The sequence below is a fragment of the Cricetulus griseus genome, chromosome 2, assembly GCF_003668045.3.
Source record: "Cricetulus griseus strain 17A/GY chromosome 2, alternate assembly CriGri-PICRH-1.0, whole genome shotgun sequence".
NCBI classification, from domain to species: Eukaryota; Metazoa; Chordata; class Mammalia; order Rodentia; family Cricetidae; genus Cricetulus; species Cricetulus griseus.
The window spans coordinates 58,723,285-58,749,170 of NC_048595.1; the positions used below are offsets into that span (position 1 = coordinate 58,723,285).

General features: G+C 39.9%; 2 long non-coding RNA genes across 10 annotated transcripts in view; both read right to left on the reverse strand.

Annotated features, from left to right (window-relative positions):
- The window catches only part of LOC103160605, a 151,398-nt gene that overhangs the window by 21,338 nt on the left and 104,174 nt on the right, over positions 1–25,886 (reverse strand). The gene's annotated exons all lie outside the window — the stretch shown is intronic.
- LOC113833996 lies at positions 15,114–24,631 on the reverse strand. 2 transcript variants are annotated; one of them, XR_004768208.1, is made up of 4 exons: positions 23,952–24,631; positions 19,802–21,506; positions 18,384–18,429; positions 15,114–17,249 (listed from the first exon to the last, which is right to left on the reverse strand). It is a non-coding gene; the product is annotated as an uncharacterized LOC113833996 (long non-coding RNA). The 2 variants fall into 2 exon arrangements; XR_003482232.2 differs by lacking the exon at positions 23,952–24,631 and having other exon boundaries at positions 19,802–22,744.

The following is a 25,886-nucleotide window of genomic DNA, read 5'->3' on the forward strand; positions in this document are numbered from 1 at the left end:
TGACTCTATTGCACTAGCAAAACTTCTCCTGCTCTTAGGGTGTAGAACAATCACACCGACTCTCAATAACTGATGTGAGCAGACATTCATTTTTTCCCACAGTCTATGTGTTTACTGTGATTCTGTAAGGCTCGGCAGCAATCAGACTTTCAGGTTGGGTTCATTCTGGGTCCTGCAGCTACTTGGGACTCAGGATGGAACATAGGGAGGAGAGAAGAGACATGTAAGATTAAAGCTTCGGCTGGGAACTGGCATGAAGTCACTTCTGCTGCTTTTTACCAACAATATAGCAGGATGAGGAGGAAAAGAAGAGGTGTGGGGAAATAACTCTATTATATTAAATAAGTAAGATTCATTACGTTTCAATTTCTTAGGAGAGAAAAAGATAATTCTAGATCATCCAGGATTAAGGCTCTTGTGATAAGTAATGGCTTTAACACTTTTAAAAACATTTCTTTAGCTATGGTTGGGGACTACATATGCCATAGTATGTAACTGGAGGAGGTCGGAGGATAACATACAGGATTTGGTCCTCTCCTACCATGTAGATCCCCCAGCAGTTCACCAGGCCAAAGAGAATGGTTTTAGATATGCACATTGTTCAACTATAATTCAGTTTGACCAATGGTTCAGCTTGCATAGGCATCAGATAATGGCTTAAAATCAAGTCATTTTTCCTCACAGAGACTACAAATAAAGTACAATATGGTCATTACCACGATTGTATATAAAGCATCATAGGAAGTAATAGGCTAGGTTATCATGTGTAACAGTGCAAAGTATCAAAATATTTTAATGATTTTAAATACTTTTAAAATGAAGGGGTAAGGAATATTGTGCAGAAAAGCAAGAGTAGGAAAAGCAAATCTGACTTTCAGGAGCCACAGTGTGTGAGAAAAAAGACTAGAAGATAGTAAGACAGGTAAGACTCCTAGGACTGTTGAAACTGGATTGCTTAAATCCGAGAAATTGTCAATAAAGACATTTAAGTGTTTTCAGCATTGCTGCTTTCTCAGAGCGATCTATCTATTCAGCCTCTCTCATAGCTCCTATGATGACCATCAAAATGCTTGACATTCCCTGGCTAACAGGTATATCATGCTAATCTCTGCCTCCATTGTCACAAGGCTTTCTCTTTGTGTGTCCTTGTGCCTTCGTGTGGCCATCTCCCCACTGTGTCTCTGTGTTCAAGTTTCCTCTGCTTGCAATGATATATGACTAACTGGGATAAGGGTCCATGCTACTCTGGTATGAACTCATCTTAATTTGACGAATAACAATTGCAACAACCCCTTTTCCAAATAAAGACACTTTTTTTTTTTGAGGTACTGAGAATAAGGACTTCAATGGATCATTATAGAAAATACAGTTCTAGCCATTAAGAGGAGCCAAAATACTGCTATTGTTGTTTGCTTATTATTATCAAACGTTCACATATGCTTCAAATTCATAGGGAGAGCATCATGCACTGCTGACCTCCTACAGTGCTCCTTGGGGAGCTGAAGGCTTCACTCCCTTTGCAGAAGAAGGATGGACTTTCTGCTTCTTCCATCTTGGCCATTCAAGTACCTTCCCAGGTCCATCCACTCCATACCCATCTCAAACTGCGTGACTCACTCCCATGCTCCCCTGTGCATTTCATTACCCAGAGGGAAAATCCTTCCAGTTGCTACCACAAATCCCCAGATGCCACGCAGGCTACCTTTTTAAATTTAAATTAGAAACAATCTCACTTTACATATCAATCCCAGTCCCCTCTCCCTTCCATCCTCCCATGCCCCCCACCGACCCCTCATCCCATCCCCTTTCTACTCCCCAGGGAGGGTCTTCCATGGGGGATCATCAAAGGCTGTCACATCATTTGAGGCAGGGCCTAGGCCCTCCCCCATGTGTCTAGGCTGAGAGAGTATCTTGGGACTACCTTTTAATCCCTAGACCTCCCAACATTTATTCGAACAATACAATCAGGCACTGGCGGTCTGCTTCACTTTTCCACATTTGTTTTTCAAACATTATCTCTACTTCAGTCTTAGAAGTAACCAGCTGGCCAATCTCTTACTATTGTCAAGAAGCTTTTTGTCCCTCAAACTGTACAATTTGGCTCTGGCCAGCTTCCCTATCCTTCATCACAGATCACCCTTCATTACTAGCTAGCCTCTATATCCATTCAATCTTGAACTAGACCATGACCTTTCTATATTGTAGTCTCTTGCAACTGATCTTTGAAAGAGGCTCTAGAGTATTCTTGTAGGTACTGGAAAATCTGCTCATTCTTGGACCTAATTTACATCTTCAAACATCACTTCCTTGTAGAGGCTTCCTGTCCCCCCCATCCCACAGTCAAACACACATATCTACTTCCTTGTAGAGGCTCATACACATACACGCGCGTGCGCGCGCGCGCGCGCGCGCACACACACACACACACACACACACACACACACACACACAAATCTACATCACCTCTTCCTGACTTGGACTTCTTCTATGTATATCTTTTTAGAGCTATTCCATTCTATATGTCTTCTTTATAAAAATATACATGCTATCAGTTTGTCTGTCTGTATCCTTTCAATCTGACACCTCTTGGCTCCTTTTTGTTTGCCTTTTTCAAGAAATTCGACTCATTTACCAACTCGTGTGTGTGTGTGTGTGTGTGTGTGTGTGTGTGTGTGTGTGTGTGTGTGTGTGTTTTGTGTGAACTAGTTCACTAAAAGCTCTTCCCCCACCTAATGCAATGTCTGGCACATAATAGATGTCTAATAAGTGTGAATAAAGTAAAACAAATGCTTTGCTTTCCAAAACCCCCCACATGTTTGGACACAGTAGCTTTGGCCCCTTGTTTGCAACAGTGCATAGATTCTGATAGCCAGATGATTGTCCTGAATTACTGACACTGTATTGTCAGTATTGAGTTCTTGACTTAGCTTCAATTTCTGGTTTCTTCAACTCGTTTATGAAACAAGGGCCTGGAATATCAACTGTTCTCCCTGGATCTTCCTGAACTTGACAAGCTATATGTAGAATAATACAAGAGCTCCTGTTCCTTTGTGCCTTAGATAACAAATACAGAATGGACCACAGCTGTCTCTTAAATCCTGCCTATGTGACGGCGATTCTGTTCTACTATGTCTCCCGTCTAGATCTTTCTTCCAATTTTAGCCACTTCTTGCTTGGCATGACTATAAACATGAAAGGGTATTTAGCATGAACCTTCATTAATATCTATAACCTATGTTATGTTAGTTAACCATGTTAAGTTGTGTAATGTCCAATTAGTAACTGTACAAAACTCAGAGGTTATTTGTCCCATGAAGAGCAGAGATCTTACACATCAACCATTGAGATTTGTGTATTTACCACCTTCAGTGTGTACATGAACAGTATCTTCAACATTTTAGCTTTTTGAACTTTTTAACAGTTTTAGGCACAAACGAAATCATTTCTACAATTAACAAGTGGGCATGCCTTGAAGACACATCATGCTAAACCAGTATCAGTGTCCACAGAGTATTTAAGAAAAGCTATTGAAGATTGCCTAGATTCTTTCCATGCTCTGGATACCATAGTCTCTCAGAATGTGAAACAGGCTAGACATCTTGAAATTGTTCTTCTTACACTGGTGTAAAAGATTGGCCCAATCTTTTTAATAATCATTATTTGTTTAACAAGTTCCTGTGAGGAAAGTTATGCAGCTATCTTGTGAAGTAGCCTCTCAAAGGCTTTTATTTTGTCTAGCTATGATAAGGATCATTACATGGTGTGTCTAACTGATGGCTTAGAGCTCAGATGCAGCATAGCAATGTCTATGGGAAAAAGAATGAGACAGTAAATACCAATGACTTAATACACATTATGTTTCTAATTCAATTTGCTTTGATAAAAATCAAATAATCCCCAGGAACACAAATATTTGTTCACTGTGATTGGATAGTCTTCTAAAATTGGCCTTCTCTGTGCCTCAGAAAGTCATTTGTCCTTTATACAACCCACAGACTGTCAAGAGGTGAACAATGCTAAGAAATTCCTGTGGTGTTCTTAGTTTCTGTGCTATCTAGAAGAGAAACATCAGGATCCCCACGTTTCTTTTAAATGTAGCATGCCTTTTACTCGCTGTCTCTGTCTTAATAAATAAGACAAAACAGATTCCTGACCCCTAAAAGCACTATAAATTCATAACATTTTTCCTTTGAAGTAAAAATGTCTTACACGACTGCAATGAAACATGAAAACAATTCATAGGGTCAGAAGACCTGGTAATCAGAAACGGAAAGCTTTGTCCTTGTAGAATGGGCTAAAATTTTCAAAGTAAACATGTATTATTAGAGGGTTTGGTAACTTGTTTTTTATTTAATGTAATGTTTTTATATTTTAGAATATATATTAAAATATTAATCAACTCTACATACAAGTATATATAACATTGTTATGTGCATATATTAGCTCCATTTAAATTTTGTAACTATCCCATCTTATCTTAGTATCAAATTTCCTAACATCAGGACAAAATGTACCTTTTCAAAAAGCTAAGTTATCTACTCCAATACAGTCATAGCAGATAAAACGTTTATCAAATCTGCCATGTATATGATAAATTATAAAACATTACAGGATTAAATACAGACAGTACATTCTTACTTTCAAGGTTAAAAACCAAGCCCACTTGATACTTTCTTGTTAGATTTCAGGAAAAGAGGGCTTATGATTAGCAAGATATGGAAATTAGTGTTCCTCCCCCAAAAGCAGAGACCACTTAACTCAACCAGTCTCAGGTGTTTAGAGAGAAAAATGTCATGAGAAAGAAGCATTACATTTCATGCCGAGGAAGAGAAAACAATTTTCATGTATCTGGAAGACGAGTCTCTTAAAATCTATAAATTATACAGATCCCAGTAGTCACTATAACAAACCTAGTGCTACCTACCACAGGGCACTGCAATGAACTGCCACTTGTGTTAAGGCTTAGAGTAGTATTCCTCTCATTATCCTACAACTTCTTATGTTTATACTTGAATTTCTCCCACAACCATTGTCTACCTAGCTCATTGACCCCCTGCTTCCTCTTCCTTCATCTTCTCCCTGATCTTGTTAATGAGTCCCTGTAAATCCTTATCCCTACCCATCCTACCTCAGCACTACAGCTTTATCTCACAGTGCTCCTGTTTAGCCTTGGAGCTGTGTACAGCAGAAGCTCTCTCTGTGTTTGTTTAAGAGCACTGACTCTGTGCTCATAATGGGTTCAAATCTGAGCTCAGTTCTTACTACTCTGAAGCAGGTTAACCAGCCTCACTAAGTTTCTGTGCCCTGTCTGTAGATTGATAATTAAGGTAGAACTTTCCTAAAAGAGATGTTACAAATATAAAATGAGAGATGGTCCAAACAATGAATACACAATAAGTGCTAGTTTTTATCTCCATTTGAATGTATCATTTTACCAACACAGAAGTTCTGCTTGGTGCAAAAGTGTTTCTATTATTATTTTTTGTCATCCTGCAACTATTATGAGTCACTTGCTTGATCTAAAATTAGGACAAGTCATTCGGTAATTCACATGCACTTTCAAAAGAACAGAAGCACTGAAACAGCAATGGTTCCAGACAATTCTACATGAGGACATCGCTGTGTCAGTCCTATATCTTGCTTTCTAGATAGAGCACAAACAAAGTCTCTACACATTAAATAAAGGAATGATTTGTTTAGGACAAGAGTGAATTCAAGGGAAAGCTTAACATTTTGTCTTTTCTTCCTGCATGAAACACATGAATGCAGACCCCCCCCCCCATCTAGAGTTCCAGGTTAGTTCTCTAATGGAAACCTTACCCTCTGCTCCCACAACTTGTTCTGAAGAATATGAAGCAGGGAAATAAGCTTAGTTCTGAGGCAAAGGGGCTCAGCAAACTGACTGCAGGAAAACAGACTTATTCCCATGTGAAAACTGGAACAAAGGTTGAGTGTCTGTCGTGGAAGCTCTCTCTGTTCACAAAGAAAACAGGGGAGAAGCACTGTATCAAAAGACCTTATCAGAAGACATATTTGACCAAGCTTCCTCAGTCTGCTAACAAAACTACCTTAGAAAATTCTAATTTAATTCTTTCAACCACCTCTGCCTGTTTGCAAGCTTGTCAATATTTTTAAATATGTATATGTAATTTTTGATGGTGGTGGAGATTGAACTCAGGGCCTTGCACAAGCTAGGCAAGCACTCTGCTGCTGCCACAGAGCCATAACCGCTGTCCACATGTGCTTATATCAAAACGACATTTTAAAATTCTTAAGGAAGGGAGACAGATTTGGCAAGAGGGAGGCCTCCATCAGGGCCTACTCAAAACAGAAAGCTACTTTAATGGAAATGCCTAAAGTAGACAAATTGAAGTAAAACAATGCATTGCAAGTTTTAATGCAGATATTTGGTGATCTTTCCATCTTTTAGAAGTCTGTGGCTTGTGTGCCATGCATTTGTACAGACATTTGAAAAGACAGAGTGTAGCCTTTTTCTCTGATGTCCATGCCTTTCAGACCATGAGCTATACTAGCCAGGGCAAATACTCCAAGTGTCATAGGATAGCTGTGTCTCTCAGACAATCCAGAGGTCTTATTGTGATAACTGTGCCCTTTCATTGCCCTTCCCAATTTTAACTAGAAGCAGCTTCGTGCACTCTTGGAAGCCACATGGCTCCCAGTGGTCTTTTGACTTCATACTTTTGACCTTCACATTTTCACATTCATCTCCTGACTTTGCTTCATTTCCAAGGTGAACTTCTAATATCTCTGTTTTATCTTGTTTTAATAGCTAATTTGCCATGATCTCAACTATTGTACTTTTTAAAATGTGACTGCTGATAACCTGCTAAGACTTTGTATTAGAAGATAAAACATCCACCTTGTGCTGGAGTAAGAACTGAGCTTAAGATATAAAGGGAAAAAAAGTACGGTCCAGTATGTACTACTCACTGCCAGTCATAGACAGGTCATAATTTATATCAGAATCTTACAGGGCATAGAATTTGATGATAAATTACCCAAGTTGAGTTAGGTGCCAAGTTTTTCTTTAAAGCAATCTCTGTGCCTAGATTATGGCCAAACTCTTTATCATGAAAATGTAATGAAACTTGTATTTAATCAAGAAACAATCTTAGAAAAGAAGAGGGACCCTGATAGCCTTTGGTTTCAGTTTGTTACAGGTAGTATCCTAGGCAAACCTAAGCAAACATGCTGTGGTGTGGGCACCTGAGGAAGCTGGAGAGGGTGTTGGTTCCCTTGAAGCTGTACTTACAGGTGCCTATGGGTTGCCTGGCATGGGTGTTGGGAACCAAACTCTGGCCCTTTGGAAGAGCAGGAAGTGCTGTTAACCCCTTAGTCTTATGAAGTAATGCAGAGATTCCTTTATTTTCTCATGGAGGCATTCAAGGAATGAAACTCTATATACTTGGTTCTTCGAACTAGATTGTGGGGCATGGAAAGTTAAGGCCTATACAGAGTAGCTATAAATCCTGCTAGCTCTACAACAGTGCTGGAAGTACTTTTGCTGACCTTTTACCCTTGTAAGATGAAGCATATACAAGCTTAACAAAGCTTTTGTGTGTTAAGTGCCAATGGATGAGTCTGACGACTAGGTTCTCAGGGCAGGCATAGCTTCTGGCGCTAATTATATAACATATAACATGTTTGCAAGCCTCCAAAGACTTTCTTTGTTGTCTTGCTGCAAATGTTCAGTTCTTCAAAACTCCAGCAAGCTTGGCATATTGAAAGCTACTATGCATTATTAACAGAGGCTATTAATAGACAAGAAATCCATACTTTAGACAGATTAGATGCTGGGTGGTACAGTTAGTGTACCAGAAAGGACAATGAACTCCATGTTAAAAACATAAATTCTCATCTTACTCTTTCATTATGAAGCTCTAGCCCTGAAAAAGAAAGCTAATCAAATTATTGTCCTAGGCAAAGGAATTATTATATTTTTATTTTTTGAAATCATATATAATTGGATCATTTCCCCTTCTCTTCCCTTTCCCCTTCCTTCCTCCAATACCTCCCATGCATACCCTTCCTCTCTTCCTCTATCCTCTTGCTCTCTCTCTCTCTCTCTCTCTCTCTCTCTCTCTCTCTCTCTCAAATTAATAGCTTCTTTTTAATTTTTACATATTATATAAGATATATATTTATTTATGTTTTATATCTTTATATAATACATATATTATATAAACACATATTCTTAAATATATAAATACAGCCTACTCAGTCCATATTTTTCCTGTTTGTATATGATCTCAGAGCTGACTACTTGGTACTGAGTAGCCAACCAGTGGGTCTCTTACCTGGAAAAGACCATTTCTCCTGATCTCTGCATTTCTGAGTTACCCATAGTTCTTTGTCTAACTAAGGTTGAGAACCTGTGACCCTTTCCTTCCCATGTTAGCATGTCCATTGGTGCCATGGTTGATGATACTTGATGGGTGTAGCTTCTCTGACATTTACAGGAGTCACGATCTCACTTCACCATGACTTGGGCAAGTTATTCCACATTTCAGAGCCTCACTTGCCTATTCTCTAACATAAAGTACCTCTACCTTGAAGATTTGTTTTTTAAAAATTAAATGATAAATGCTGGTAAAAATGTTCTTGACATTTAGTAAATGCTTGCGATCAATTTTCTTCACATTTATCCTCCAGTTAAAATTCAAATTGTGGCTTTTTTCTGTTTGCAAGTCATATGTCACCTTTGTTTATGTACACGTGCTTGGTCACACATTTATATGACTTTTAAAATATCAGCCAATTCCATTAAACAGCAAGAGGACAGTATTCAGTGTAGCTCAGCAGTGGTGGAGGCAGCATGGCGCTCAGGAGTGACTCCTAAATGGAAACTGTTTTATTTATCAAAAGTCGCAGGTGTCTCTACAGTCCTTCCCACTGCAGCCCTAGTCACTTCCACAGAGACACCAGCCGTGTGGCAATGTGGAAATCACCCTTGAATTACAGGGGAATCACACCGTATCACATGATCTAAAGAACTGAAAGCTGTGAAAAGAAATGGCCTGCATAACAAATGAGCATGGTGTGCAGTCCACATGAAAGGAACTGTTGCAGGGGACAGCTTGTCATTTGGGTAAAAATCAGCTTTGATTCCAGAAAGTGGCCAGAAAATCCTACACAGTGCAGGATGGCACCTGGCACTTTAACATGTGCACAGATCAACAGGTCACTCAAGCCAATGACAGGAAGAAGCACACAAAAGCAGAACAATACAGACCAAGAAACCAAATGATATTTACCGTAATCCTATATCCTAGAGTACACCATGCACTTAGTATCCAATTCACTCTATGCTATGTGTTTTGTTATATGTACATTAAATTCACACATGTATTTTTCCCTGTTGTTTAGACGGAGTTTATCTCAAAAAGTGACACACCAATCTATTAAGGAAAATCAGGTGAATTGATCTGACACCAAATGTTACAGAGAAGCAGAATGTGGGACAGCAGGTGGCCAGAAGAGGCCCTAATCCTATTTGAGGGCACTGCCTCTTGCGCATACACTGTGGGTTTTCATTCTGGCTCTGCTAGTGTTCAGGGTGCTTCCCAGAAGACAGGGTTTTAAACGCTTTGAAAATTGGTTTTCTGTACCAGGGCTCAATAATCTTGGTGACTCCCAGAGCAAAACAAATTGGGCTTTATTGATTTAGTGGGAGGAGACTCTTTCTTTCTGTCTCCATGACGAATCAAAAACTACTGATCTGCCTGAACTTCAGTGTTGACATAGACTTCTTCTCCAACTAGTTCCATATTTTCCTACTTTTAAAAAATGATTATAGTTTCTTTCCCCAAATGCTATTTCTATTTTCCTCACTCCATATCAACAAGAATCGTTTTCCTAATGAGATTAGTCACTAATCTGTTTTTTGTTTTACTTCACTGTATTGTTTTATAGAGGACAGACCTCTCCCCATCCCCCGTCAAGAGAATCCCTGCCAGAAAGAGAATACCACAACTACCAACTACCAACCCACTTCCCCTACTCTTCGCATCCCAGCAGTAAGAAAAGCCAGACGTTTATCTGGACATAAAACTGGCCTTGCCTGAGAAAGTATGAAAATCGGAGACAAGAGAGGAAATGCTGCAGACAATAGCAGAAGCTGCACAGTTCATAAACTCTCAACTTCAAGCCACACCCATTGGTGGAATCTGGTGCCAGTAAGCAGACAGTGCTCTTAGCACCTCGACTCACCGGGGACAGAAAGAGAAAAGTTGTCTGTAAGTTCAGCTCCAAATATGATGCACATGAAAGTGGGACACTCACTTTTAGGAGCCAGGGACAACACAGTGAAGCCCTTTGTTTCATGCACCCTGAGCACAACAGCTACCTAGATCTCCAATACAATCAGTACTTTCAGACGGAACCATAGAGCAAAGTAGTGGACCAGGACCATCTGTCTGGAAACCTTAACCAATAGTTAACAAATGACCCTTGGAGGTCAGTGGAATCCCACTCCAGCAGATCACACATCTGGAGAATTCAAAGTTAAGAAAAGAAAGCACGATCAGGAAATCTTAAATCTTCTCTATGAATTACATTTACAAATGAAATCTTAGTGTTTAGTCTGGTAAATGGAAAAGAGAGCCTGACAAAGCAGGAAGAAATGTTCAACATGTAACACAGAATAACAATGAAAAGTCTTATGATGAATAAAGAAAGGGTATCATGACAGCTACAGACATACTCAAGTGGTTCTCTTCCTTCACCCTGGCCCATTTCCCCCTAACTGATGTTGTTCGAAGAATTTCCAGAAATCTCTCAGTCTCCTTCCTCCCTTCATTGTGTTTTGAAACCAAGTCCAGTAGACACATGTCCGCCTCTCTCTACCTCCTCCTAATGATGCAACCTGTTCAGGAACTCGCTGCTAGAGTTCATAGAGGCTTTCCTAGTTTCATGCTCGGCTACCTATTGGCCATGCTAATGTCCTTCTGTGGCACCTTGAACTGAGTCGTTGCTTCATTCTTCTGGTCAGTTAGAAGATGAAGTAAAATGCTTCCTCTACAAACAAATAGCTTACAAGTGGCCTCTCATGCCCTCTAATTTGACTGTTTTTAGTACAGCACTCACTCACTTTATTACCGGGTACACCCCAAAACCAAGAATCAGTGTTCAGTTCTTCTCTTTGAAAACAGGTCAAAGCCAAGGCTATCCAAGAGACTCACAAAAACATACAGCATATTGTTGTTGCCCTTGGTTACCCTCCCTGTTCCTGAGGACACCATGAACTTCAGAAACAGAGCCCAGGAAAATCTGAGCTAGTTAGTCCTGATTTGAGTGCCTTCTTCCTGAAGACTAGCTTTCATGGTACCCATAGTATCTATGCAAGCTTCTGAAAAGGAGGAAAAAATCAACAGTACTAGAGGGTAATGATGCCTATGAACCACAACACCACATCCACCAGCATAGCATGATATCTCTAAGGGTTCAGTAGTGGCACACATATGTTGTCAGTAATCAATAGCTCTCGAACAGGAGTTACGACCCATGCAACAAGAAGGAAACCATGCCTGCTGCTAGAAACCCACCTGACTCTCAGTGTTAGTGAAATCATGGGTATTGGAGGAGAATTTACATACTACTAATTTACTAAAACAACAATCTATAAACATTGGTCCTTACACCCACAGATAAGTGCAGTAACTTTCACCTTTCATCAAGGAAATTTCTCTTTGCAACAGACGGAGATCATTACAGAAAAGCACCATCAATCAAAATGCAAAGTTGTAGAGTCCAGTGCCAATAGATAAATCTACAAAACACTCCTATACCTAAGACTTAGGGAACATGGTAGAAGAGGAGTCAGAAAGATTGTAAGAGCCAGAGGATCAGGGAGTTCTCTACGAGGTGTTGTCTCCAAGTAATTTCAGAAGCTACATCCATAGTCTCACCAATACGACCACACCCAAACATTAATAATGAGGAAGGGATCTCTGTGATTAAGTCAAGTTTATTAAACAGGTGCAAAATATAAAGTACACTCACAATACAGAAGATCCTCTGGTTCTCAAGAGTGATTGGGCAGGTCCAGGGAAGGTCACCAGGCTGCCACTGCCAGCAAGCCTTCCACAGTCCAAGAGAGAACACACCCCACCTTCCATTCTTATCCAGTCACACATACCCAGAAAAGACCATGCCCATTGGGCCAAGCCATCCCAACACAATTGGCTGTCAGAACTTCCTTCCCAGGGGTGGCATTGCCCAAGGGGGCTAGGTGCTCTGAAATCAATCGCTAATCAAGAAAATGACCCCACAGTCTTGCCTACAGGCCAATCTGATAGAGGCAATTCCTCATATTTGTTTAGGTTCCTGTCAAGTTAACAAAAAGTAACAAGCCTAAGTGAAGCTGGTACCAGGAGTAGGGTGTTGCTGTGACAGACCTAACCACAATGCTTTGGGAAGGACTGAGAAAGGACTTGAGAACTTTGGGCTGAGAAGCCATTGGGTGCTCAAAGCTTGGTAAGCTATTGTGGGAACTTGCAAGAGAGTGCTAGTGCTGAGAACAATGCAGATAAGGGAACCGTGGTTTGTGAAGTTTCAGAGGGAAGCAAAGACTCTCTAGGGGCTGTTCTCGTGATGTTTTGAATTACCAATATGTAGTTTCTGATCAGGTAGGACTGAAGAATCAGTTTGAGTAACAACAGAGTAGAACCACGAAAGTGAATCTTTGGCTTTTCTAGTTGGCTGGGCTAATGGCTGTAAAAATCACTGTGGTTAAGAAGAGACCAGCATCATTGAGGTTAAATCTTCTGGGAAGTATTTCGAGGTCAGCATATAGAGCTAGGAGCCAAGGCTGCTTCTCACGCTGGTAGCCAGATTTGGTAATGTGTAATAATCAACCAGGCTGAACTAGTCTTGAAAGAGTGATGGGATCGTGGAGAGCAGATAAGATTTGGTACTTTGAGAGATCAGGAGGGTCATTGGTAAACATGTGAACTCTAGAGACTCCAACATACTGGAGAAGTCAGTGGGATGACCACTTAGGACAGCAGCTGCTGTGGAGGGGAGCCAATCTAAGCCTATGAGACAGGCTATGTGTGCTGTGAATGGCAGAGCCTTGAGAGGGAGAGATATACAAGTCTTTTGGAACCCAGATATGAGTAAATCCCAGATGCAGTACATTGAACTCCAGGATTGAATTTACAATGTTGGAGTTTGGTTTTGCTTTGTTTAGACTGTGATTGTGCCATGATTCTTGCCTCTTGAAATAATGTGTAACTTATTTTTTATTATGCAGGGTCTTTGGAAAGACTTTGGACTTTAAAATAATGTTGAATATTTTAAAGTGACATTGAACTTTTAAGTGATGGGAATTTTTTGAAGACTTAAGGACTTTTAGAGTTATTTATGTGAGATGGAGAATATCCTTCTGTATATGTTTCTCTTATTGGTTGATAAATAAAACACTGTTCAGCCAATGAAGCAGGAAGATTGGTGGGAATAGGAGATAAGGAGGATTCTGGGAAACATAGGCAGTCAGTCGCCATATAGGATGCCAGAGGAGTAACAGGTCCAGTTACTCCTCTCCAGTAAGATAAGACCATGTGAAAATACTTAGATTAATAGAGATGGGTTAATAATTAAGACAGAGCTAGCCAATAAAAAGCCCTAGTCATTGGCCAACAGATTTATAATTAATACAGTGTCCATGTGTTCATTTGGGGCAAGGTGGCTGCAGAACCAGGCTGGCGGGAAAGAGTTATGTGTAACAGTCAACATTTATGTTTTATATTTTGATGTTACGATAAATCTTTTTGCCAAAAGCCGCCTGAGCCCCACCGCCACGTGTGAGCTTTATGCCAGCCGCCTGCCCGAGTTAGGCCCAAATGAATACACAGAGAGACTTGTATTAGTTACAAAGCTGCTTGGCCAATGACTAGGATTCTCATTTGTTAGCTCAGTCTCAATTACCATACATCTATATATTTTATAAGACTTATCTTATCGGATGCCTTATTGGGGTCCCTCCTTGCTGGTGAATCACATCTTGCCGCTGGAACAGGAGGCGAGGGGAAAAGAGAGCGACACTTCCTTTTTCCTCTTCTTAAATATGAGTCTCCTTGCTATGTCACTTCCTGCCTGGATCACCACTTCTCTACTACGTTTCCCAGAATCCGCTTTGACTCCTAGTCCAGCCTAACCTGCTGTCTCATTGGCCAAGCAAGTACTTTATTTATAAACATACACAGAAGTATTTCCCCCATCATTTTGATAATAATATTGACATGAAATTTGGGGGACAAGTTGAGATATTGTGCTTCAAGCTGACAATGAATCAATCGTGCTGGCTGGGTTTTGTCAGCTTGGCACAAAGCTAGACATATATGAGAAGACTGAATCTCTTTTGAGGAATTGCCTCCTCAAACTGGCCTATAGGCAAGTCTGTGGGATTTTCTTGATTAATGATCCAGCTTCCAGCTCCCTTCAAGTAGTGCTCCCTGGGAAGGTAGTACTAGATTATATAAGAAAGCAGACTCAGCAGGCTATGAGCAAGCAAGAAAGGAAGTAACATTCTTCCATGCCCCTGCTACAGTTCCTGCCTTGGCTTCTCTCAATGTACTGTGACCCAAGAAGTGTAAGTCAAATAAATTCTTTCTTTCCCAAGTTGTTTTTGATCATGGCATTTTATCACAGCAATAGGAATCAAACTAGGTGACAGACATTAATTCAGAACAAAAAGTTAAGGTTAAGAAGCAACACATACACAAGGTGGGATTCGAAGTAGATTTGCTTAATTTCCACTTTACAGTCATTATAATATTTAGATCTCAAAAGACATCCTTCAACAACACATTCTGGTTAGCCATCTTTTATGCTAAGGAGACTGCCAAAGTCCAATAGATTTTTATATCCCCTCTTTGGATGTAGTCATGTGAGTCAGCTGCCTTCCTGTTCTTCTTCCATTATAATGTCTTCATTGTAACTTCTTCATTTTTAGGAATTGATTTGGTGGGATTATAGTAGTTCACACCTTTGATCTCAGTACTTGGGAGTCAGAAGCAGGTGGATCTTTGAGTTCCAGGTCAGCCTCATCTGCAGAGTTCTAGGACAGTAGGGCCTTAGAGAATCCCTGTCTCAACAAAACCAAAACAAAACAAAGAATGGATTTGACTTTTCAAATAGCACAAGATATTCATTGACAGATAATATAAAAAATAAAGTTGAGCTGGAGATATGGCTTAGTAGATAAAATGCTTGCCATGTAAACATGAAGACTGGAGTTAAGGTCTTCAGCAATTACACAAAAACCAAGTAGGCAATCCCAGTGATTGGGAGATAAAGACAGGTGATCCCTGGGGAAGACTGGCTGGGGATCTTAACCAAATCTGAAAGTTCCATGATCATCAAGGCACCTTGCTCCAGTAAATAGAGTGAAAAGCAGTTGAGGAACACACCCATGTCAATCTCCAGCCTCCCATATACAAACCAACAAATGTGTGAGCATGCATATGTACATACATGCACTTGCAAAAAAACGTAATAAAATACAATTGGTTAACAAGTCATATAAAAATTTTGGTTAAGAATTTCTGTCTGTATGTATATGGTGTAAAGACAGAGAAAGAGTCAGGCAGATGGTTAGGGACATTCTGAGAGACTGGGTTTCATGGATGTTTCTGTGAAGGATTTAAATATGTTTCATACCAGCATGTCTGAAATTTTCCTAAGGTCACAGCTCTGAAGGACAATTCCCACTTGGATGCAGACATTGTGGCATGTTTGCTTTAAAAGATTGATGAGTTTATAACTACAACTCATAAAGCTGGTGGTCATAAAACACCTAGCTCTCTCCTGGAGGCAGACCACACTGACTATGTAAATACTGCTATCAACTTCCAACTTAACTGAAACTACACTGGGCTATGACATGGTGAGAGGCTCCACTCTACCCCATAGCCATGGTCATTTCTTGTCTCACATAACAAGATATGACTTGCCACAGAACTCAAAAGTTGAAAGAGAAGATTTAATTCCAGAAAAATAAAAATCATGAAATGATGAGGAATTAATGAAATATAGAAGTACTTTAAAATATGGAAGGGAACATAATATTTTAGTGACATTTTTGTTTGTTATAAATAGCCTTAAAATTAGATCAAAAGAAAAAAAGGAATAGACTAATCCATCTTGATTTTCCATCTGGAGTTTATGCAATGACCACACCCCTGGCTGCTCTTTTTCAGACAAAACTGTTTTTGTGACAACTAAATTGTCACAAACTGACTTTGCAATAGGCTGTTTAAATGTTTACTCATTTAAACCTCTTAACCTAAAGCCTCATTTTCCTATTATCACCACACTGGGTTTTTCCATCTCCATCATAATCCCTTAACATGTGAGTTAAAATTTTCCTGAACAAAATGGAAGTTTTTAGGTCACACATGGGGATAAAAATCGTGATTCTTAAAAATGACCTCAGAAATAAAACTAAGCTTTTACAAATTTAAAAAAGGGACTGTTTAAATTATCCTAAATTACTTAAGCCTATAAAAACTGGGGAAAAAAATGATTACACAAGACAAGTGATTATCAGCTGGTGTGTTTACATATGCACATGATACAGTCTTTGATCTTAGAAAGGGAACTAATTTAATACTTATTACTCTACAGTTTGTGTTAATTCCCTTTATAACATCTCAAGTAAAGAATTTCCCACCTTCTTAATACTCCTATCAATAGTGACTAGAAATTCATAACTGTACCAGTAGTCAAATTACTGTCATTGTAGAGTTGACTGTGAGAAGGTCGCCATTTGTTTTTAAATCTTTCTCTATTTGCATCCATTTGTTCTCATTCTGTCCTGCACAATGACACACATAAATCTCTTCCTCTTGCCACACATAGGCTTTAAAATATTAATAATAGCCCCTCCCCCCACTCTGTTTTGCCTCAGGGCTGTGCTGCCTATGATTTTTCTGTCTTTGTAAATTTATTTTCTCAATATCATCATGCCTAGAACTGGGGCCATCATAATTGTAGCACTTGCCAAGTTCCTCCTCTGCCCTGGAAGCCTCCTTTCATCTAGCCCCTTACCTTTCAGCTTGGCTGTAGAAGGCACATCTTGAGTGTCTTGGTGGAAACTTATACCACTCACTTCCCGGGGCCTGCTCTCATAAAACTCATGGAGTGTTTCCCATACCTATCTCCACAGCACTTTGGTTGTCAAATTCAGATAAAGACACACACACAAAGAAAATTACAGGCCAATCTCCCTAATAAACACAGATGAAAAATTGTCAAGAAAATACTGACAAACTGAATTCAAGATCACATCAGAAAGATCATGACCATGTTGGCTTCTTGCCAGAGGTGCAAGAATGGTTCAACATACATAAATTCATTCATGTTGTCCATCATATACATAGACTCAAAGACAAAAGTCACATGACCATCTCAATAGACACATGAAAAATCTTTGACAAAATTTAACATCCCTTTATGATAAAAGTCATGGAAGGACTAGAGATGGAGGGGCATACCTCAACATAACAAAGGTTATATATATACAACACAGGTATAACCAATGTCACACTAAATGGAGATATACTCAAAACATCCCTGCTAAGAGCAAGACAAGCACGTCCACTTTCTTTACTTCTATTCAAAATAGTGTCTCATGCAGTAAAGAAAGAGAAGAAAATAAAAGTGATACAATTAGTAAAGAAAAAGTCAAACTATCACCATTTGAAGATGACATGATTCTATACACATGACCCTCAAGATTCCTTTAGAAACCTCTAAGAACTGATAAACAGGTTCAACAAAGTAATAGGATACAAAACTGATTGACTTTAGAACTATTTTCTCTTGTGCAATCAATACATTTAATGTGCAACACTCTTTGAGTTGTGAAAGTGCCGGGGTTGGAGTCTAGCCACTAGGATAGTGAGAATTCTTATTTCACCACTTTTTATCCCCTCTACAACATCAGGGAGGGAAAAATGGGGAGGAGGGAGCAAGGACAATACAAAGAGAGAGGGCATAGGGATAAATAATACTAAGAATGCTTGAAAAAGTCTGAGGGAGCCATATTCTTGTATATTTACCTAAAATACATATAATACACTTAAGTATATGTGTGTATATATAGGAACACAACTTAAAGTTATATCACTTTGAGTGATAATACTCCTCACAAAAGCTATAGACTACCTAACAAAACCCCCAGTACCAAACATGAGAAACCTCCTTTCAAGTTGTTGGTCAAGGTGGTACAAGACATTCCCCAAATAATCTAGGTATTGATGTTGTCCTTGGTTGCCTCTGAAAGTTGAAGGTAAGTTTCTGTTGCTGAGGTCACCATACACTCTGGACACAGAACTGAGAGGAAGAAAACTGGAACTGACCTGAAAGCTTCTTCCCTGAAGACTGGCTGTCAAGTAGTAGAAGATGCTATGCAAGGTGCCAAAGGAATAAAAAAAAAAAGCAATGAATAGTCTTACCCAACTGTGACCCTGCAAGCTACAACATTGACTATCCTAGCAAGAGTTCACTAAATGATCAATGGCAGTGCTTGTATCTTGGCAGTGACCAACAGCTATGAGGGCCCCGAACAAGGCAGGAATCAAGCCTGGTACTATAACCCTGATTAGCTTTATTTTTCAATATGTCTGTATATTAGAGTTGTTGAAATTTTTTTCTGGAATCAAAGTCTTTACGTTAAATCTCCACGACTTTAGAATAGCACTACATCTCCATACTTCAGTTTCTTCAGTGGTAGACTGAGGAGTATAGTGACCATAACCTAAGGTTGCTATTAGGATTGTGAGTGATGCATATACAATGTCTACGTCAGCATCTGGCACCATGTAGAGACGATGCTTTTGCTATGATGAAAATGGTAATAACAAACAATGATGACAAGAATATGAAAAAAACACTAGAAGGCTATATGACAACATATCATTGTGGGGTTTTGTTTCCTTCACCTTGCTTATCTACAAATAAACCACTAATAGAATGAGAATGGAATATTATTTAAATAATATTGTTAATTTTTTAAGCAAGAAATTGATCTTGTTGGGCATATTCCAGTCTGCCTCTGTCCAACCCTTGATTTATGTGCTTGGGAAATCACCTTTCATCTTCCTGTGTTTTGTTTCTCTCGTTTGTAAAATGAGAAGGGAAAGGCTTAAGTGCCACCACATAATTCTAGAGCCCTCGACAGGCTACAAAGCATGGATATGCAGCAACTCATTGAGAAACACTTATTTCCCATGTTCTCCATTGACCCAAATTTCTGAGGCAGATGACCAGCATAACGCAAGCTATAAATGCTGACACTGGCCTCTTTTTATTTTATTTTAGAAACAATCTTATTTTACATAGCAACCCCCCATTCCCTCACCCTCCCACCCTCCCATGCTCCCACTGACCCCCACCCACTCCCCAAGGATAATGAGGCCTTCCACAGGGGATCATCAAAATCTGTCATATCATTTGGGAGAGCTTGCTGTATCTAGGCTGCAATAATATCCCTCCATAGGGAATGGGCTCCCAAAGTCCATTTGTGCACTAGGGATAAAGACTGGCTCCACTGTTAGAGGTCCTATAGACTGCCCAGGCCTCCTAGCTGGCACCCACATTCTGAGGGTTTGGTTTTGTCCAATGCTGGTTCCTCAGCTTTACAGGTCCCTGGGGTCCCTGTGCTCTCATTAGGTCAGGTCAACTGTTTCTGTGGGTTTCCCCAGCACCGTCTTGGCTCTTTGCTCATCCCCCCCTCCCTCTCTACAACTGGATTCCAGGAGTATGGCTCAGTGCTTACCTCTCAAGTCATCTAAGCACATGAGGGCAGCTTTTGCCTGTGTCAGAGTCTGACTGCTTTCTGTAAAATGGCTTAGCACTGAGAAAGCAGGACTCCCATGTGACCCTGAGAAACTGAGAAACAGGAAAAGGATAAAACAAGGGCATTCATGTTTGTGGAACATCTATAATAGAGATGATTATAATATAAGCCTCATTGAAGCCTCACAACAACTTATGTGGAAGGTTTTATTGCCTATATTTCAAAGATGAATTCCTCAGGGAGGCTCAACATTAATGCCTGAAACCATAAGCTACTAACTACCTTCAGATCAGCATCTGAGAAAGACTAACTAATTTTTAAGTGCCACGATGCCTCGGTGAGATCTGAGATCTACAAGAACTGGAATGTTAGTCATTGTTTTAACATAGCTACTCAGCTTCAAGTCTGCAGAACTCTGCGTGAGTAGTGTTACCACGGCCAGGTGTGGTAAGGGAACTTATTTCATTACGAACAAGTAGCGCATGGAGGGCGATGTCCTTCAGTCAGGACTGGCTCACTCTAGCAAGCATCTTCAAAACTTCAATCCAAAAGCTTTATATTTCAAAGTCACCCTGCTGGGACCATGCTTTGCAAGTCTACATGGAAAGTGAAAGCTGATGAGCAATGACAGGTCTTCCATACTTACAGAACAACAGAGACAAGTGCATCTGAAAAGTGGTCACTGTTTCATAGAGGGCATTAGGGAAGTGAACAATGTGACTATTTGCTGTTGGGTTTTGTTTTTTTTTCTCCTCCCCCACCCCTTTTCTACCAATACATTTGTGTGCTCCCCTGATTTAATGAATCACAGACCAAAGGCATTTGAGAATAAAGTCAGCCTGTACATTGCCACAATACTTCAGTAAGTAGACTAAAAAGGAGGGAGCAAAAAAGCTACAGTCTTGAAATCCAGGAGTCTTTACTGTGTTTGGACAACCCCATTAAATTAGAATACTTGACCTTGAGTAAGCAATGCTATAGTTAAATGTTAAAGTTATGGGTCCATTGTGTTCACTGTCATCATAATAGGCACTTTCTATCTGCCAGGTAAAACACGTGGTGAAATATTCCTGAAGGTCTCACAGTGACCTTACGAGGTGGACACAGTTATTACACCCATATCCAATGAGTGAGTTGTAGCACAGGAATGTTGGGTAACTTTCCCAATGTCACAGAGGGGGGAAAAGTGGTGGAATAAGAATTCTCACTGTCTCAGTGGCTAGATTCCAACCCTGGCACTTTCTCAAAGTAAATTTCTGATTGCCTCTGGCAGACAGCCATAGACACAGTATGTGCCAGTAAATAACAATCATTTAAACACATAATTTTCATGGATTCTCTTGACCCATTTAAGCGGTCCTATATTAATCAGCTGTTATGATGAAAATAGACAAAAGGACTGGTGAGCACAGGAGTGATTTCAAGGACAGTCTCATGCTGTTGGATCACAGACCACACAGGTAGAGCTGCACTGACCTAACAAGATGCATGTGTTTAGGGGATGCGGTTTCATTGTTAGGGTACAAGTGTCTGAATGTGAGTTATGTAGCTGTTAAAAAGGAAAGGTGGGATAACTATTAGCCTAAGCCACGACTCTTACTGATTTATTTCAGGGGCTCTGGTTGACAAATCTGCCCTCCTCTTGATGCCATGGAGTTCTTTCTTCTTTCTGAGCATTCCTCTTCTGCAAGCCAAGGACCGATAAGGAATAAGAACAGAAAGGCAGGAGCCTTACCGTCTCAAGTGGCTTATTGGCATCTCTGAGATTTTCACACAGGGTGGCACCTGTTGAGCTGCTGGCTTATGCCCTTCATAGCAATAAAAGTTTTTTTTTTTTTTTTTCTATCTCTCCTCCCTATTGAGTGGGGTGAGGCAGGGAACATGCCAGAAATATTTTAAAAGAAATAGGTCCCTCTCTGTGTCTGTCTGTCTGTCCGTAAGGATACCCATTACTGGAGCTGGTTAGATGTGAATACATAAATTGGACTGGAAGACAAAGTGAGGAGAAAGATAAGGGAGCTGAGGAGTTCATCTGGGCAGCTAAGCCTGCTGTTACAAACGTCTGCCAAGGAGACACATCCCTGAAAGTCAAGTCAGGATCCAAACATTGCTCTTCCATCATCTTGGGCAAAGCTCCTTGGGGATTAGGGCTCTAGTGGTCTATTACAGGGTTAGAGCCTCAGGATGACCAGCAGGGATGGATGAGATCGCACTCCTGTCAGGGCACTCTGGGGCTATGGTTAAGCAGGCAGTGTGTTCTCTGAGGTTTGTTCTTGCCTCTTACTAACTGGGAGCTGCCCTTGATCTTTGGACCTCTTCCCAGGCCCAGGAGAGGTAAAAATCTGATATTGCCTTGGGTGTGACCCCAGCCAGCCTTGTTAATAAACATTCCTTCCTGTTTCTCTCCAGTGACAAAGGAGGAGGGAAGCACGGTCTGAGGACAACAGAAGAGGTCATGCCAGGAACAGACTTCAGCATGGGAAGCAGCCCTAGCTAGAGCTGAGTCAGTCCCTGGTTTTTTCCTATTTGTGCAGTTCACTCACTGAGACAAATCAGCCCCAGGTGGGTTGAACTCTAATTTGCCTCTACCTGGAACTCGTAAATGGGTCAGCACTCTACCATGTCACTTCTTTTCACATGGCACTAAGAAGTTAGTCTTCATTTTCAAGGTGAAGTTCCCCACCCTCCCCTTTTATTTCCCACATCAAAGGAACACTGTACTGGTACACTTGAATTTGAATCTACTTAAATGCCATTTTAATGGACTGTTCAAACTCTGTAAATACTTCCTTCCCTATGTTTTAGACTAAAGTAGACTGAAGTATAAATGAACAGAATGTCACTGTATGCAACACCAGCAAAGCTTCAGCTCTACAGGTGCCTAGCATGCATGAGGTTCAACTGCCAACATACAAACATTGAATTTATATATTTTATATATAAAGTGTATTAATTTGATATATGTGCATATATATAATATATATATATATATATATATATATATATATATATGGCTCTGTGTGTGTCTAAAAGGGCTTACCATTATAATACACCCAGGACCCCTTTTCAATTTTGACTGAAATTCTTTTGTATTGTGTAACATTTTCCTCCTAGTAAAATGTAGCCTCTTGTTTATTATTAAAAGACCTTTCCTCATATCCTTCAAATACCCCCAGCCCCTATTCTGCCTTCCAATTATTTAAGTACGATTAATTTTAATAGTCCCTTTGTCTGTGTTCTGCTTTATGTTTATGCAGATCTATAGTCACTATATAGTTTTTAACCTAGTTATTCAGGAAGTCTTGCTCTCCAGGGTGGTTATGATAGTCTCTAGCTTAAAATTCTCCTGGAACGTCCACTGTAGCTAGAATAGTCCTTTCCAGGACCCTTGGGCTGTCTATGGCCTCTCCTGTGCCTATCTCACCAACGAGGCTCCCTCGTCCATCGTGGGCCTGCATTGCCTTTCTCTCTGTCCCTCTAAAAGCCTGAGTTGCTTAACATTCTTTGGACTTGTTGTTGCTGTTTCTCTTATTTTCAGGACCACTTCCTTCTTGTAGATGAAATGTCATCTTAGAGAGGCCACTGCTGCTTGTGACCTTTTCATGCTCTGCATCTATCCTAGCTGTCTGAAGGTCACACGATTTCCAAGTTTTTGCTTGTTTTCCTATTTATTAGTTTTTGTCTATCTTCACTCTTCCTCAGGTCCATTGTTATGCTCTAGGAGAGGAAGAGAATTTCTCTTGTTCGTAAGTTTGTGCTGGCAGTTTTTCAGTTTCATACACATCTTTTTTTAAAAAAAAAAAAGTATTCTGCTTGTTCTGCTTGGCATGGTGGTACATGCCTTTATGTCTAGAACTCAGGAGGCAGAAACAAGTGAATCTATGTAAGTTAGAGGCCATCCTGTCCTACATAGTGAGTTCCATGCCAGCCAAAGCTACACAGAAAGACCTTGTCTCAAAAAAAAGAGGTAAAAAGAATGAATTTTGTTCATAGCAATCCTCTCTCTATCTCTTTTCTCTTCCATCTCCTGGTGCCAGAAGGGAATTTTCTATTCACCACTACATCATAGTTTCCAAAACAACACCTACTACATAGCAGGCCCTCAATAAATAGTGTTCAAGAAACAGACCTGGCTAATTGCCACACAAGATCTTCCACTTGAGGAACTCCGGTTGCCTTGAGTCTCACTTTGCATTGAGCATTCTCATAGAATTAGCTGGTTTCGTAATGTCCTCAGGTAGCTGTCAAAACATTCAGAAGCTGACAGTCTCCACTGTTGTCCAGTCCAGTTTTAGAAAGTGACCAAAAGGTAAGAGGATGTCATACACATCAAATGCCTCAGATAACCCTTTTCAAACTTTTTGTAATAAGGCATAACTGAAAACTGAATAATAGCATTCAGTGGGGAATCTGAACAGGAATCTAAAGTGTCTGCATCTTTGAACTCTTGTGTTTTATTTTTAAAATTCGGATGAATTTTGCATTCCAACCCATGAAGCATCTTGGTTTGATTTCATTTACAAGAACTTTTCTTTGAGATTGTTGGAGAAATAAATAAACCCTCCAAGAAGATGTGCCCTGTTTACCTTGGAAAATCACCAAGAATTCCAAGTGCATGTGGCATGATGATAACCATCTAGACATGACTCTGGAAGGACCTTAAGGAGTGCAGCCCCTCCTACCTCTCGATATGCTCCTGTGCCTTCAAACTTGCCACAGAAAACAAGCCCCTGCAATGTGGTAACATAAGGAAACTCACAAGGAAACACAGGAGTGAGGTGTTGAGGAAAAGCCTAAAAGTTTTATCTTTCTGCACCATTCTCTCCCTCCCTCCCTCCCTCCCTCCCTCCCTCCCTGTTAAATTAAATTACTGCTTTTTTTCTGTCAATGTGCTTGATGTAAAAAAAAAAAAGTGTAAATTCCCCTCTCTGACAAGACAGATCAGACAGTGACCATATGATCCAGTTTTCCAAAGCCATTTTAGCTCTTGCTATACTGAAGTATAAATGTTTCCGAGTATTCTTCTCATCTGGGCAATCTGTGGTCATTCTAAGGAATGTGTTCTCCTCACCCCTCCCCTTAAATGGACTTGCAGGAACCAACCCAAACAAGTCACAAGCAATTAATATAAATCTTCTCGCTTAGCTCCAAGCTGCCAGGGGAAAACAATCCTCGTGACTCAGAATAGTTAGTGTCCAGTTCATCTATTGGGAAATCACAAATTCTGAAGCATTCTAATGAGGTCATTTGTCCACTGTACTTCTACAGTCTGGAACTGGTTATCACCATTTGTTGGGCATTAAGAATTAGAGGTTTGGCATCCAGATATATATTTATTTATTTATTTGTGTGTATGCAATATATATATATATATATATATATATATATATATATATTGATTCTGATTGCCATTCTGATTTCCTCTTCTGTTCTCTTCCTGGAAGCACCATTGCTATATCAGTGTGTGTGTGAGTACGAGTGTGTATATGTATTGTATTATATACAATATAGATATATAGCACAAAAGTTTCTGCAGGAAGACAGAAGAAGCAATCAAAATGATAGGGGTAAACTTTTAACTAAATATCTGAATAATTAGTAAAGGTGTTTTAAATAAAGTATGATACATGAGAATCATCCCTTAAGGGATGCAGGAAATTTGATAATTTCAATAACGTAGAATTTGAAGACCATTATTTCATTAATGTCTGTGATAGCAAATATGGTCACCACTTCAGGGAATACAGTGGACTGACGTTCCTTGATCCTGTCTTCGGAATCTAACAATGTTAGTTTAAGGCTATGCTTTCCATAGATACAACCATCTAATGTAAACACCACAAGGAAATAAGGCAGACCCACTCCTGGATGTGGGCTCCTCTGGCAGGTCACTTTGCCTTAAGGATTTCAATAATCATTGCCAAACTTTCTTAGAATTTAAATATTAGGGTCTTCTTTTTGCTTTTCTCCCATCTCATTCGCAGGGCTCAGTCCTGCAGGAATATTTTTAGGGGTCAAGAAGAATTAGACTATTTAATATACTTAAGAAATTGGTCCAAGAAGG